Here is an 18,251-nt window from a genome sequence, read left to right on the forward strand (position 1 = left end):
AATTTATTACTAAGCTCTCTCATGAGTAAGGGGACAATAAGGGATGTAAATTACAAAAGATGGGTCTTTTATGTTTATCTGTTGCTGGGTTGCCCCTAACACACATCCCTGTAGCTGAAATCTGAAGATATTATGTAATATTGTTAGGCAGAAGCTGTGACTCGAACTTTATTTCCGGACACATACAAAGTGAATCCTGTACATGTCCTTTTATAAAAAAAAAACTATTTGCATCTAAAAATGTCTATCACTATTGAAAACTTTGTTCAGTTAATTTTTACATATTAGGCTATATCTAATAAATGGTATAATATTTATTCCTAAGTAGGAAACTAATAATAGATAACGTTTAAAAAAGGTGATATAAAATAGAATTAAATACATGCATGATTTAGACAATTAAATATTTGTGGTATTAGGTACAATAAGTTATTTAAATACTTTGTTTGTTTCCAATTCTAGTATTTTCATTATAAAAATTACTTCCAAAATAAATATAATATTTTACAATAACATTGCAGTAAAAGATTTCACCTAACTAAACAGCTTGGTTATTTAGGCTATGACATATTTTCCATAAAAAGAGGAACCAAGGGATCTGAAAATACATTGAACCCTAGAAATAAATAATAGATGCAATAAAGTAAATAATAGTTCGTAGTAGTCGTTTTATTCTTTTTCATTTTTAATTCCATGTATATAAGATCAGGCAGCAAAACATACCTAGGGTAGGCCATCTTGAACCACATTGCGTATTACTATGTTATTAGTTCTTATGTTATACACAATTACCAAAATAAAATGTAATAAATTATAAACTTTATAGAGTTTTGAGTACTTAAAACTAAGTAATCAATATATTTGAAAAATGTCGCAAATATATTAAACTATCTAAGACATGAGTCTGCCATAAGCTCATTTATAGTTAAGTAAAACTCTTTAAAAGATACCATCATAATTTAAAACCACAAAGATATTGGCTTCTGAATGTTAGAGACTTACTTCGTTTTCTAACAGTTTTCATCATACAATTCTAATAGTCAAAAAGGCCGGCTTTTACTCCGTGATCATAGTCTTATCACAGAAATGTAATTATTGAAAATAAATTCACTATTTGTGCTTATACCCAACTCACCTTAAAGATAACTTAAATAATTTACGCTGCTAACACACTAATAAATACTTCTTTATATTGACTTGCAGCAAACTACCACCCTCCAAAAGGGGTTTAAGGAGGAAGAGTTATATAATTATATTTATTTTTGAATAAACACATTTACATTCAATTCACAGTAATTGTAAACATTAAAAAAAATTTTAAACTTAAAAAAAATTGTATATACAAGTAAGAAAGTAATAACAAAATTAAAATAAACTAGTCGTAATAAATATGAAACGCAAATGCTATCAAATGTTTGTATCAAGCAATTTATCATGGATGATAAAAACTCACGCACGATCCAACTTTGGGTTAGGTAACAAACGTGGTTGTAGGTGAGGCGTATGTCAGGATTACTATTACTGAAGGGTATAGGGTGTAATTGCCGTTTAAAGGACAATTCTGTCTTTGTAATGCCGCCCCAACTAACCCTGCTTTTTTTGTGTTGTACTCTCTTCAGCAGGTTTTGTTGGTTATATCTCATTACATGATGTATTCCATGAAATCTATGTAAACAGCTAATAATGAATTTGGAACGAACTGCTATAAATTTGCGAAATTTAATTGTTATATTATTACAATTTAATATTTTTTTAAAGTGGTACAGTAATAATATTGAACTATATTTGTCTTTCATTTTATTTAATGTTAAATACTATAGCTACAGGTATAGTAAATATTCAATAGGAATGTCCATATAGAATATATCGGTCCAGAAAAATAAGATAGGTGTTTTGTAATATAGACCAAAAGAAACATAATACTAACTCCCCAGTTTCAAAAAGTTCCCATGAAAGATGATGTATTGGATAGTTAGACGAATTATACAAACGTTTTGTAGTTTTAAACTTGCTTTATATTTTAATTCTTCAATGTTTATCTACTAGCTATGAATTAAGTTTAAAAACATTTCAAAACTTTTAACTCCGGAAGTTTATTACTAGAACAGACTTAAAGAGTGTTTGTCTTAAACAGCACCAAAACTTAGCTCAGCATTATTCACCTAGTGCCATTACCTAACTGCAATAATAACAAATCGTGATTGAACCTCATCCTCCCCCTCACCCTGCCACACTTACCTGAGAAGTAATGTACTGGAAACTCGGGAGCTCGTTATCTTGTAATGGATATTTCTTGTGGCGTTGACTAAACTCCATTGTAATTCTCAAGAATGTACAATACTCATTCGCATTCATAATTACAATGAATCTCTTACTGTTATTCAGCCTTTGTAAAATTCGACTGCAAAATGTGTAATGGTTCTCTTGTTTTGCTATTAATTGTTTGGACGCTTTTATAATAGCCGTAATAGGCTGTGTATTGTATTAGTGATTAACATTAGTAATTCTAATTTCAAAGTTGCCTTCACTCAATCTTAACGTTCAAAGTTGTAGTGGCCAAACTTTCAAAGTTGCCTAAGTACTGAATGGAAATTATTGCTCAATTATATAACCAACACGTTTTAAATTAGCGGAATTTGGAACAAACCCCGGTCCTAATAATGTTCTCCAGACTCACAAACAATCACCAGCTCAGTACCAGAACACATTTGGTAATGAGTCGAGTGTCGGTTGTCCCGAACTGTGGCTTTTTTGCTGCGCCATTGTTCACCCACCGCTCGCTGCTAAATGAAACCCAACTGTTATCCGATGAATAGTGTGTTCATAAATAATATTCACTGGAACCTAACTTGTTGATTTATTCGTTTATGTTTACCAACAGATTTATTCCCTTTTGTTCCATTTATTCATTATTTAAATACAAACTATTTTATGTTGTCTGCTATTTGCTAAGCGCCAGTAAGGGCAATAACTCGAAGGGCTGGATATTCATTTATGTTTGCCAGTGAGAAGAAACATTTCTTTTGACTTTAAATTGCAGAAAACTTCATTTCCACGCATACAGAATTGAGGTAAATCACGGTGCATATCATTTCATGTGTTTGACTGAGCGTTAGGGAACATTTATTTACTTTTCTTGTGGGTAGGTACCAATGATATAACTATGTAAGCAGACCGAGTACAAACATATGGAATTGTAATATGTGACATACATAGTAACAATCGTAGCTATAGGGTAATAGATATAGAGAAATGTTTCATCTAACCTAAGGGAAGCTTCTTATACAAACCTTGGTGTGACTTACTCCTATCTCCAATAAAAAACTATTGAGACCTTAAGTACTGAAAATACTAGTTGCCAATAACCTTTAAAATATGTTTCATACTTGTTAAACAATTTTAAAAATTATTAAATTAATTCTAGACCATGTACATTGTTTCTAGTTCATACCCAAGAGGAGAGAGGAAAACAAAACTGGTGCTATTACATGTCTTTGTACACCTACCACTCTCCACAGCTGTAACAATCCTGGAGGAAACATATTCAATATCCTATTCATCCATATAAGCTATCTAAATCATGTAGGAGTACGAAACACCATAATTTACATAACAAGCTGTATGTTGCATTTTACCACATGTTAAAACGACATATGCTTATACTCTGTTTACAAATTTATTTATTCTGTGAATCCATCGTTGCCTTAATGGTTACTAATAAGACCAATGTGATATGTTCACTAACGTTCAGCCAAATACTATGAGCTGACATGCACCATCATGGAACTCATTGTTGCCTATACGAGAATTATGCATTATGAAATATTTCTAGTTTTTGTAAGTGGTTCAAGGTCAGACAGACAGAAATGCTGTTGTTGCTACACTAGGAATGTATGTTTCGATTTTTATAAGCTCTCTATTTCACTCAAACAATAATATCTACACATTTTTACTTATAAATCGTTTTCCGTGTAAACGTTGCAGAACAAGTTTGAATCTTACAAATGATATTATTACAACCAACTTTAGTGACCGCAATTATCGCTCCTTACTTATCCTTATAATAGTAATTTATAATTATTTTCAGAAATAATTTTGTTGTTTAACCTAATAATAAATAAACCGTCACCGAAGCAAACGAGATCAGCTTCAAAACCTAGAATTTGCAAGTGGAGTTTTAAGAGCGATATTATTTGGTGTAAATCGTAGCTGTAAGCTTCAATACTAAACGCAGAGAGTATTTAGTCGATAATAAGTATAATAACACCTTTAATAATTTGCGCAACGTAAAAAGCAGTATTGCAATAATATACTTCAGAACATATCCAGACTGTAAATGAGGAGCAATACATGAAAACATTTGTATACCAAATCAGCCTTTAGACATTTTCTTAAACCAATTATTTCATAATATTTTTGTATAAGCGTTGCAATCAGGAATCTTTGTGTCAAGACAGTTTACTGTCATAACTACGGTAACGACATTAGGGGAAGATTGAATACTGAGCTCTCTCAGGTGTTGTACGCTATAAGGGCTGTAAAATACAATGGATGGGTCTTTTATGTCTATTTGCGGATGGGTTGTCCCTAACACGCTTTCCTGTGGTTGAGATCTGTAAGGTATAATGTGGAACTGTTAGGCAGAAGCTGTGAAGGCAATTTAACTTGGATTTTTTTTCTGTTTCGGATATAAACAGGTACACAGTAAATCCTCTCTTTCTGTCGTGTAAAAAAGACTACTTGCGTCTAAAAATAAAATGTGCATTATTGTTACTGCATATGTTTTCTCAGTTATTTTATATAATTTATATTACTGAAAATCGATCAATGGACAATATTTATTCCAATGTAGGATCTCAAATATTAGTAACTCTTTTTGTAAAGGAACGTCATATAAAAAGACAGTTTAATTAAGTAATTAATTATAAAAGTTAAGTAGCAATGTATTATAAGATAATAAAATATTAGAAATTATAAAACCAAGTTTTTATAATCTTAGATGCAATTATTTCATTTAAGAAAATTACATTTATAAATCTAGGAATACTTTACCAGACAGTTTTAGAACTAAAAAAGGTAAAAATAACTTATAAAAATATATATTTTTTAAATTATTTTATAACTTTTAATTTTTATATCCTTATACATACTATGAGGGAGTAAAATGTACCTAGAGTAGATAGATGATATCTTGGACCGCATAGCATATCACTATGTTACCAGTTCCTGGACATATAGTTAAATAAAAACATAAAGTATAATAGTTTATGAATTATGAGAAACGTGACGTCTTGATTACTGAGACCTAACTAAATATTCCCACCGAGAGTTTAGAAAGATTACTAAACTAAGTAAGACATGAGAGGCCATTTAGATTCGTGTTGTTACAGAAAATAAAACTTTATTTAAAAGAATCCAACCCTAATTTGAAATTACAATAATATTACCTTAAAAATTCTAACCTTGTAATATAGGAGTTTACTTGACTTTCGTGCGGCTTTGATCATACGAATACAATTGTCAAATGACCCAGCATTCACAGCACGCTAATAATTTGAAATTACCTTAAAAGTCTAACCTTGTAATATAGGAGTTTACTTGACTTTCGTGCGGCTTTCATCATACGAATACAATTGTCAAATGACCCAGCTTTCACAGCACGCTAATAATTTGAAATTACAATAATATTACCTTAAAAGTCTAACCTTGTAATATAGGAGTTTACTTGACTTTCGTGCGGCTTTCATCATACGAATACAATTGTCAAATGACCCAGCTTTCACACCACGCTAATAATTTGAAATTACAATAATATTACCTTAAAAGTCTAACCTTGTAATATAGGAGTTTACTTGACTTTCGTGCGGCTTTCATCATACGAATACAATTGTCAAATGACCCAGCTTTCACAGCACGCTAATAATTTGAAATTACAATAATATTACCTTAAAAGTCTAACCTTGTAATATAGGAGTTTACTTGAATTTCGTGCGGCTTTCATCATACGAATACAATTGTCAAATGACCCAGCTTTCACAGCACGCTAATAATTTGAAATTACAATAATATTACCTTAAAAGTCTAACCTTGTAATATAGGAGTTTACTTGACTTTCGTGCGGCTTTCATCATACGAATACAATTGTCAAATGACCCAGCTTTCACAGCACGCTAATAATTTGAAATTACAATAATATTACCTTAAAAGTCTAACCTTGTAATATAGGAGTTTACTTGACTTTCGTGCGGCTTTCATCATACGAATACAATTGTCAAATGACCCAGCTTTCACAGCACGCTAATAATTTGAAATTACAATAATATTACCTTAAAAGTCTAACCTTGTAATATAGGAGTTTACTTGACTTTCGTCCGGCTTTCATCATACGAATACAATTGTCAAATGACCCAGCTTTCACAGCACGCTAATAATTTTATCCCTACTGTTTAGTAATTTCAAATAAAATCAGTATTTATAATTAATTATGTGAATATACCAATTTATTTTAAAGGATTTACAATATTATCACACTAATAAATATATCTTTATTATTGAGTACCCCAAAAGTATCTCTTTATAAAGTGGGTGTAACAAAGAAGACCTATTTAATTTGTTATATTGTTAAGTATACATAAGTATATACTATTAACAGCTCTCATCTAAATTAACAAAAAATTGTTGAAAATTAAAGTAAAATTCTACATATAAGTAAGAAAGGAAATTAACAACATAAATAATGTGATTGTAATAAATATGAAATTTAAAATTACCGAAATGTTGGTAACAAGCCACTTAAGATGCAAGCTTAAAATCTACAAAATCTACCGACGCGACGTATAATTCATGTTTGGGCTGGCTAACAAACGTGGTTGTCGGTGAGGTATATGTCAGGATTACAGAGGTTTAAGGACCGTCACAGTGACAAATCTACAAAATCTACCGACGCGACGTATAATTCATGTTTGGGCTGGCTAACAAACGTGGTTGTCGGTGAGGTATATGTCAGGATTACAGAGGTTTAAGGACCGTCACAGTGACAAATCTACAAAATCTACCGACGCGACGTATAATTCATGTTTGGGCTGGGTAACAAACGTGGTTGTCGGTGAGGTATATGTCAGGATTACAGAGGTTTAAGGACCGTCACAGAGACAAATCTACAAAATCTACCGACGTGACGTATAATTCATGTTTGGGCTGGGTAACAAACGTGGTTGTCGGTGAGGTATATGTCAGGATTACAGAGGTTTAAGGACCGTCACAGAGACAAATCTGTCTCTGTAATCCTCTCTAACTAGCCTGCTTGCCCTTGTTGGAGTCCATATTAAACAGGTTTTGTTAGATATATCTTGATACAGAATGTATGTGATAAAAAAATAAACTGTTAACGAATTAGGAATAAAATGTTTAGACATTTAAGTAGTCGAGCAATTACAATTTTGTGACTTTTCTTATTTTGTATTTAAAATTTCATTATTGTTTCTTTCATTCTACTTAATGTCAGTAACATAGCTGGTATAATATCAGGGTAGAAATGTAGCGAATATTGGTCCAGACATTTCTACTCCTTACTGATATCATTATTGAGGTTTGTACGGAAATATATCTGGCAATCCTATACAGTGATTTGTTAAAAGTCATATTTTTTATTATTAAATTTAAAAGTTGTTTATTCAATACGGTGAAAAATAGTAGTTTTCATAATTACTAGAAATAAGACTTATAATAATATATGATATCACAAATTAAAAAAATTGCAAATATAAAAAAAGAAAAATAATGCATATCTATAATTTATAAGCCAGTATATCCTCTACAAGTGTGCAAAATGATCAGTAGTACTACATGAGTTCATACAATTTTTATTTAAAATTTAAATTTTATTTTGACTATAATAGGAATATTTGATTACATTTCTACATACAATTATATTGATCTAGTTTATAGCCTCTATTTCAATTTTCCACATTTTTAAGATATATGTTTAAAATAATATTTCCTGATGTTATCATAATTGGCATGTTTCTGGTCAAAGAAATCAGTTTCATGTTTTAAATAAGTGTATAGTAATAAAAAATATAAAGTCTTACATTCAACAGATCTGCAAGCATCTGCACAATCTTTATACAGATATATGCTGTATAAATCCTTAATAATGATTTATGGAAGTGAAATAAATGTTACAGATAATTATTTCTTTGTAAAACAGTAAGTACACTTTACAGTTCCAAGGCATCAAGTATAAAATAATCCGATTCAGTATGTATTTTTATTTTAAATAGTTCTTTGTGTGACCTGAAAACCTTTCAAAAGACTGTTATTATGGTTTAATCGTTTAGTTGTCTTTCGAAAACCTTCGAAGAATAAAATTTTCCTAACGCTGTTTTATTTACAATGTGTGCATGATCCATGTTATCTGAAAGTTACGGAGCTTTTTTAAGCTTGAAATTTCAAATGATTGAAACTGATATTTTCGTAAATAGAAATTCATGTTGCTGGTTAAAAAGATTAATTAAAATCGCGTTTAAAATATTTGTATGGTCCTAGGCATTACGCTATAAAACAATATTTAATTCAGCAGACCTGCAAGCATTTAAAGTATTTTATTTAAGAATTTGAGAAGTATACATTTTAATTGTGATTAAGGAAACCAAAATCAGTGTTGAAGGTATTTAGCTAAATATAAAACATTAACTTTGTAAAGTTCCCAAACAACCTGTATAAATAATCAACTTTCAGCAGTTAAATTTATTTTATGTGGTTCTTTTATATTATATGGTCTGAAACGTTTTCCAAATACGTTTAGTATGGTTTTTCATAATTAGTCGTTAGTTAACTTTCGGAAACCTTACAAAAAAGTATTAACTCTTTTTGATTTACATTGTGTACATGGACATGTTATAACAAACTCACTGAGCTGACTATTCTGACCGATTTCCTCATTTCTGCGGACAAAAGGAGTTACTCATGCAGAAACACTACCAATGCTAGCATCTTTTCATGCACATTTAATGTAAAAATTTCGCATTTATAATAATTTTATAATTATAAGGGAACTAATTTAGGGTTTTTCTACAATATTCATTATACGTAATAGTAACAAAATACATAGCACTAAGGAGTAGAACACAACAATCAAGGATAATGTTGTTCACCTCAAGTAGTTGATTTTGTTCGAAAGGTTTAGATTTCGCCCAGAGATGAAGGTAACTTTGCACTTAGCTTTACTGCCTTGAGGACGACTAAATGACTGATTTTGTTGAAGAATCGAAGAAAGCTGTTAATAAATTCGTTTTAAATTAGTTTACTTGAAGGCTAATACACTTTAAACCACGATAGAAACTAGGGTTAATACTAACTTGGTTAAAATTTAAGTACGCCTAAATCCAATATATAAAGTGAATAACTCTCGTTAACGTGTTATTAACGATGGAAGGTTAGAAAATGTTCAAATGTATAACTGCATTTTTTGCAGTTTCTCATAGTGTTCATGAGAAACTGTAATGTAAATAGTATAAAAGTACGTATGCTGTTATTATATTTTCCATGCACATTTCCATGAACAAATATTTCATTTATGACATTATGAGGGAACTAATTTTGGGTATTTTCTATAATACTCCTCATACGTAATTCGAATAGTAACAAAAACAGTGAATACCTCTATGGAATGGAAATTAGCAACTAAACATAATGTAGTTTACCTTAAGTAATTCACTTTCTAAGAAACATTTAGATTTCGCATTTAGAGATGAAGTTGGCTTTGCACTTAACTTTATTGCCTTGAGGAATAAATAAAAGGCCGGTTTTGAAGAATTGTGGAAAGCTCTATTAAGTGAATAAATAAATAAATTTTACATTAGTTTACACAAAAAGCAAAACACTTTAAACGATAATAACAACTAAGGTTAACACTGAACTGAATCACAATATAAGTACGGTTCAATACCCATACATCACTGAAAGTGAATAATATCTTTTGTTAGAGTTTTTAAATACTATGACGTAATTCTTTAAGAGATACAATCGTGGCTTTTATGTAAAAAATTACCCTGAATATACTAAACTGATTAAATAGCGTGAGTAAGTTATAAATAGCCCATGAGGATGACGTACTCATCCACGTGAAACAAGTTGACATTCTAAGGAACATTGACTGTTTCGTCTGATGAGATCACACTTAATAAATAAGCTACAAAGATAAGGAATCCATGTAACCACGAGCTGCGAAAAAGTGCGTGGTTGGTTTGCTTCTCCAGATAATAACAATTTTTAAGGGAACTGAAAACAGCTAATTATAGGTCTTTTTATCACATTTACTTACGAACGTGTGATTTGGGTTTGTTTGATATACCTGTATTTACATTTCATACGTAACTTGCACTTTGTACAGTTTTAGAACATAGAAGGCAGAGACTGAAACAATTTAAGCGCGCTGGGGATGAAATGTTCCAAACATCGAAAAACTAAAAGGAAAACAGAAAGTTATTTACTCAGATTCTCAAAGTAAAGTAAACTCATCTCAGCTTTCCAACATCTAAGGAAATCTTGGAAAACTCGTATAAAAAAGGAAAACAGAAACTTTAAGGAGCAGCCAAAGAGAGCCACGATCTCTTCAAACTGTATATAAACATCGTATCTGGAATTGCTCCTCTTCTTAACGTATTAATGAATTAACACAAGCTTATATCACGTTGTATGTTAACAATTAACAGAGTATTAAAATAAATGATATTTCAAGAGAAATGTTAAATTCTTTACCAATGTAAGGTGATATTTATTAATTATCTATCTATTACTACAACGGGTTTTATGTTGATTGTATTGATGATTTCTAACCATAACTACTAAAAGTATAGTTTTAATGGTGCATGATTTGTCAGATTGTGTTTGGTTGCGTAGAACGTAAGAGGAACTGCAGTAATATTCTTAATTCCTTAATTCGTTAATTTGGAATAGTTAGTTCAAATTAAACAAATAAAATGTGTCTGTTAAAAATAATTCTTTAATTTGAATTGATAGATATAGTCATTTATCTCAAAATGAAGACTTTTTTAGTTACAACAAGAAACATTGGTTTTGAATAACTTTTACAAATCTGTATACAATAAGCAGTTGCCAAAATATTCTTAAGACATAAACTGCATTTTTAATACAGAATTTTATTTTTTTTTTCAATATTTTATTTGAAATTTAAAAGCCTCCAGTAAAACGTTTAGGCCCGTTGGGTTGATAATAAAATAAAAGTTATTAAAACATGTATAATGTTGGACTAAACAATTTCTATTTCTTACAGAACATTAAAAATTGAATTGAAATAAATGAAGCACGCTTTTATCTATAGTATTCAACACAGTAATTAGATATATGTAAATGATTTATTTAATACATAAAACAAGTTATAAAAGTTATAAAAGTATTGATAGCGAACAACAATCTATGCCTATAGATGTAGATGTTGATACATTTTTCGCATGCATGATTTAAAACCCAGCACCGGAAGCACTTTCCCATTCAACAGTAACATTTCCGATTGCGTCTGTTTAATATCAGCTGACCGCTGCCTTAAGCGTCATGCATCAGAACGCAATTATCAGTTCAATAATAATTAGTGTAACTGCCTAAAAAAGCGTTTACTTTTGTTTATGAAACAAAAGGACTCCTATTAATAAGAGCATCCGTGTATTAATACAAGTCAAAAAAAGTTAAAATATTTGTTTTATATTTAAACTAAGTACAACGTACCTCCGGGGCTTCTAATTAAGTAGCGATAATAAAGTAGCAGGCCACTTACTGTAAAGTAACAAGTAAATAACAGTAAAGTGTTATAAATACATTTATATAAAAATGTATAAGCTTTAAAATAATTTGGTAGCTTGCTTTAAATCTGCTGCCAAGTTCATCGTTTGTTTCAATCAGAAGGAGCAGAATGTTCACGCAGCATGGTATTATATATATTTTTAAAGCTATGCAAGTTATGCTAAAAAGCCATAAGAGATCCGCATAAACAAATGGGAATCACGAATCTGGATATTTTATCTCGAGCAAGTTGTTTGCATTTATACGGCCTTACAGTATAAAAATATTCATTATACTGAAGTTATTGATATTTTATTCCAACCAACATATTGGGTTACTAAACTTTAGTACAGTACTTGCAGATAGCAATTGCCTTCTCTTTTTTCTGAAAAATTAATTTACAGTTTTCTATATTAACATTGTTTTTAATTTACTTTTTATAGCATTTACGTAAAACTAAATAAATGTAAAATTAAAATAGAAAAATTTACAGTACATAAACTCATACATGAGACAGACTTGATCCTAGATAATACAAACTGCAAACTACTTTACTTCACCGTAACTGTAAAATACTAATTGTAAATATATGCAAACTTTAATTGATAAAATGAAAATTTTTCTTCATCTTTGAATCATGAAACGTATTATTAAGCGCAAACTTCAAGAACTAGAGTAATTAATTACGTTATTTGTTGTAGTAAGTTCATTGAAACACATGGATAGAATGATTTGTAAAGTTACCTGAAATATTGTAAAAGTTGGAAAATTTGTACTTTTATGTTTCATAGTCCAAATTTAACCGATACTATACAAGTTTGACAGAGTATGACAGAGTTAGACACATTTTTTTTAGAATGAAAATTTTAGAATAGTGCTTGATAAATAGTGAAAAATTGCAAAAACAAAGTTTATACTAGTTTTTACTCCATATTGTGTCCGTAACAAATTGAAATTATCTAACGCGTTGTTATTACTATTTAAACACTATTATAAAACCAGCCCTCGTGAGCCAAGCTGTAAATGTTTTCACATAAGGTACTTGAAGCTGCAGCTCGAAAAACTCTTAGAAAAAAGCATTCTTTGTCCTCCGTATGCATGAATATTTTTGTCATCTTCAAGGACTATCCACTCTACTAACGGGAATATATTTCTCTTTGAAAAGGTGCTGATAAATATTTAAACAATAAATAAAAATAGAAATTCATTTTACTTAAATAATATTGTACTATATATAATAAACGACATAGATGTCTTAGAACTTTAACGAAACTAAATTTACACTGGTTGTTTAGATTATTTGTGTATAACCATAACAAGATACACTGTATCACGTATAACTATAACAAGATACACTGCATCACGTATAACTATAACAAGATACACTGTATCACGTATAACACGTAACAGGATTTAACGAGGTTGTTTGTAAAGTTTCAAGTTATAGCTAATTTCACTAGCATTATGTGTTGCTACGCCATATGATCATAATTAGTTTATTTAAGAAATGATTTATTATAGGTTTGTATCATTCCAATCATGGTTACCCATAAGACGAATGTACAAATTTACACTGACTGTCAGCCCAATTTAATGAAATGACATGCACAATTTATCAAACTAGATGTTGCCTGTATACGAGTATAAGAATGAAGCTTCGTGTAAAGTCTATGGATCAGTTGTTCTCGATGTATCGTGCGAACTGATAGACCGACATAAAGACGGAGAAATGACATGCACAATTTATCAAACTAGATGTTGCCTGTATACGAGTATAAGAATGAAGCTTCGTGTAAAGTCTATGGATCAGTAGTTCTCGATGTATCGTGCGAACTGATAGACCGACATAAAGTTGGAGAAATTAACATTTACAACGCTCCTGTGTTATAAGATTAATTAAAATGTGTTAAAAAATAATATAATTAATCATTAAAATAAAAATATAATTAATCCTCGCAATATACTCTACTTAAAAACTGGTTTATTCTGTGTTTTACCTGCTGCCAACATGGTTACTTAGTCAAAGTCAAATCGTTTATTGAGAAAACATGTTGAAATATATAAACGTCTCAGAATTTAAATTAAAAAAAAAAATCTTTTATATCACAATACACATTTATACATACAGTTTTAGCATTCATTAAGTCCCATTTATACGCCAATTCCAACCACTTCCAACGTCGTCGGGGTCAATCTTGAAAATGATAATTTTATGCTATAAATGTAACTAGAGTCACTTTTTTTTATAAAAAACCAAGATTCGATATAGAAGTTGTAGACGTAGAGGTTCCCACCAAATTTCAACCCTCTACGACAACTTTTTCATGAGTACAGACGGGTAAAAATCGGTTTTCGTTCATTAGCCTAGCTGGAGATGTTGCGACAAACGCTCAGCCAACTGTAGCTATATACTTTACTTCACTTTACTAAGCATTATGGTTGATTTAACAATGCAATTTGAAATCAAATTCTTTATTTAAATAACGGAAAATGCCATTGAAATGTGTATGGCTCCATATTTTGATAATCCATTCCTTGGACTGGAAGAAAAGATTCTAATTCTGAGTTCAAATCTATTTAAGAAACACAAATACTATGCAATATTTAAATTACAACAATGTAATGAATATAATGAATTAAACTCCACTTACGTGACAAAAGTATACGAACAGGTTTTCTATTCGTGGACCAAATATTTACAGTGATGGGACAAATTTTCAATGTTTACATCAATAAATGAAATTAAGATTTTAGAAATTAGGATATTATAATAAATTAATCAGTGAAAATGAGAATCTATCTGCAACAATATAATCTCTGCTTTCTCAAAATAATTCAAACAGCATTTTCAAATTTGATATAGACCTTCACAGGATCCTCTTATCATTAAAAAAATCATTACAACTACTTTACAATTCAATAAATGTACTAAAAACGTAATTTCCAAAATATATGTTAAGAAAGCCCAACTAATATCACATATATTTTATATGTCCTGAATTGTTAGAAAAGATAAATAAGGAATCATAAACATTTGGTAGTGAACTTTGCTTAAAATTTCATTGTGGAGCCTGTACATTCATCTTCGTTTATTAACCTGCAGTCTTTATGCATGACTTAACAAAGTAGTACCGCAAGCAGTTTCCGGTCCAATAGTTCCAGTTCCGGTCTGTGGCTGTTTCATCCCAGCTGATCGACGTGGCGCCTCGGGCATCGTGCGTCAGAGATCAATTACGTGGAAACACAGCTTTCAGTTACTGGTTTTATATTCAAACTTAAAGTTTTGTTTTGTTTACATAACATGCTTAATCTGAGCTATATTTTTATACGTTGAAAACAACACTATTTAATACAAAATCTCTCATTTATAACAACGCTGTTTTGTACGTAATTCAGCACTATATAATACTTTATCATAAGAATAAGTTAAATAATTCGTAGAAATTAAGAGAATAAATATACATGTATTATTAAGACAATTTTAATTGTATTAAAAGAAACTTTATTTTGTAATTACATCAACAAGAAAAACGCGATTTCACCAACAAATCAACAACTACATAAAAATGATTGTCAGGGAAAAATGTAATTTTTAAGTTCAGTTTTAATTTTTTTTCAAAACATTAAGTCATCCAAACATCCAACCACTTATATTTAAGAGTGAATTTAGTCGATTCTAATTTTTCTACAGTGACGTAGAATAATCTTTAGCCAGTCAAAGAATTAGCACTCAATAAAAATGTACTATAACATAGTTACACCAATAACGTATAAGGGCCATATTTCAAAAAAACGAATACTGTAATGATAAACTTAACGGATTTAAATGAAAGAACTGCAAACTTTCAAACTACGAACAAGACGTCCAAAAGATCTTAAATTAAGATTTTAGATTTAAAATTTAATTCAAAAGGGTGTCTATCCAAATATTTCCAAACTACAAAAGCTAATATGCAATTTATTTGATTTTAGTACCAGTTTTAAATATATTTTGCTACTTAGGCCAAGTTGCTGAGGAAACCTCTCATTACACTTAGTTCTAAAAGAAACTTTGTTCTGATCCCGGAGTGACATGATATTCAGGATGCGCAAGGTTGAGATTCAATAATGGAGATTCTGTATCGGGCACTGTATTTGTAATGTCATTTTTCTAAGAAAGAATGGATAGATTTGTTTCAACGCCTTACTGTCAAAGCGGGCAAGGGCAGTACTTACCCATGAACAACCCATCGACGTTTGTGGTTAGTGATGTGTCGCACTTGGACTTCTACATGGTTACCCAGATATATTTAAGTGGCACATCGATTTTATATTTAGAAAAAAAATATTTAAGAAGCAAACGGTATGAGTCACATGTTGTTCTAGGAGCTGTCTCTATAATTTTTGAAGGCATATACATTAATTTGCTGAGCGTTAGCGAAGCCTATCATTCGAGTGGCTGCTTAAATTAAATATTTATTTGTTTGTCCGAAATATATCTCGAATACAATTCATGCGTAGACATAAAATTTTGCATACAAATTCTTTTCAAAATGGGCAGAATTGAGAATAGTGCACGTCCAACCACGGAATGTGGAATGAAGCATATCTAATCAGGAGGCTGTCATAATTTGTTTTATTTATTGTCTCCCGGGAGGATGTTAGAATTTATTTTATTTATTGTCTCCCGGGAGGATGTTAGAATGTCTGTTCCATGTGATCGTCCGTTAGTCTATCACGAGAATGGAATGAGCTCTAAACTCAATAATGTATATTCAATATCAGTGTGCCCTGCACATAGTCTGGCGTACTCCTACCTTATTTGGAAACTCGATTATTTTAAATGTTTCAGAGACTTACGTCATTGTTGGCACCCAACGTTATTGACAGCACACAATCAAACACCGATACGTGCGGTACAGCAAAAAAGTTCTACTACAGGTTTTACAGTTATAGAGGAGCGAAACACACATAACTAGCCATCTATAATTGGCCTGAGTTTGAAAGATGTAATGAGTACCTGACGGTGTGCTCATTGTTCCTGACTTGTCAATCTGAACACGCGCGACTTATTGTCTATTCATCAATGGACCTCTAGGCTAATAGACGTTGTGATGGAAGTGTACTGAATGTAAAGTAACGAAATAATTAATGTTACATAATTGTAGGTCGTGCGAGATATTACAAGAATGTTGATGATAAGAGCAGTAATTAACTTATTGACTCATCAAAATCACTTTATCAAATGATTTTTCTATAATAATGCAATAAATTCTTTATAATGTTAATATAAATTATTGCGGACCTTTGTCGTACCTTGGCGTTATATTTTGTATTTGTCTGCTCCCACTGCCGGCAAGGAGCTTGAGACAAGACAGAGATGTCAAAACCCAAAGCGTGTAACGCATGAATTAGCAACCAAAGGTTGCAAAGTTTAAATTACACTCTACGGGTAGAAATGTCTAGTTAATTATTGGACAACATTTTTCCACTGCCTTTTTAAATAGGTTATGAACAATGTACCTTGGCTATTTCATTAGATAGAGGTTTAGTAAAAGAATGTGAAAACACATTTACTTCCGCCATTGTAGTTTCTCAGTAATACAGCGTATTAATATCTATTATAACACAAGTTGTATGAAAAGCAGTAACCGAGTTTGTGTGTGTTTCCACTTAGTATCTGATAGTCCCTGGAATCTCTGCTAAAGCAGTTTGCAGTTGTGAGCTCCCAGAAACAAGTCCTCGTCTTGGTTTACATGCTGTAACTTTATCCATTTAAACTTTAAATTCGTTTAGAAAGTCTAAGCAAACGCAGCAACAAGTTCAATATATTTTAAAATTAACGTGGATAAGTTCTGAAGCCCTTCATTAGCATGTAACTCCATCTTACTAATATTCAGTCTGTACGTGTAAATCAGTTGAACTTTACAGACTGTGTTCCATTTAAACCCTGTTTATATGTAAAAACCTAAACTGCCTGTAGACATCTTTTTCACAAAATATAAAATACTTAATTAAAAAAAAATGATGCATCTTTTCAGGCACTGTTCCTTATGAGGCTTTGTTATATATACAAATATCTGTAACGGAAATGCAGAGTAAACATGCACATGTTACTTGCTTACAGTTTAAACGTGTGTGCTTTGAAATTTACTGTGTATATCTCTCAATTCCATAACTATACTAAGTAATATAATATTATAGTTGTTTTTATTGTTACATCATAGTGGAAAGGAAACATTATGATGACATATCAATTATAAATAAAAAATTACATAAATGTAATTTATTTAAAAAAAACAAACAATTTTTACTTTAAAAATTGGCAAAAAATTAAACATGTTTTACGGTGTAAATATTTAAATTTTAAAATATTTTACGAAAGGTTTAAGGTATATATATATCAAAACTTATATATATACCAAGTTTGATATCAATCAGTGAAAAACTCTGCAACACACAACCTAATACCT

The sequence above is a fragment of the Homalodisca vitripennis genome, chromosome 6, assembly GCF_021130785.1.
Source record: "Homalodisca vitripennis isolate AUS2020 chromosome 6, UT_GWSS_2.1, whole genome shotgun sequence".
Classification (NCBI taxonomy): Eukaryota; Metazoa; Arthropoda; class Insecta; order Hemiptera; family Cicadellidae; genus Homalodisca; species Homalodisca vitripennis.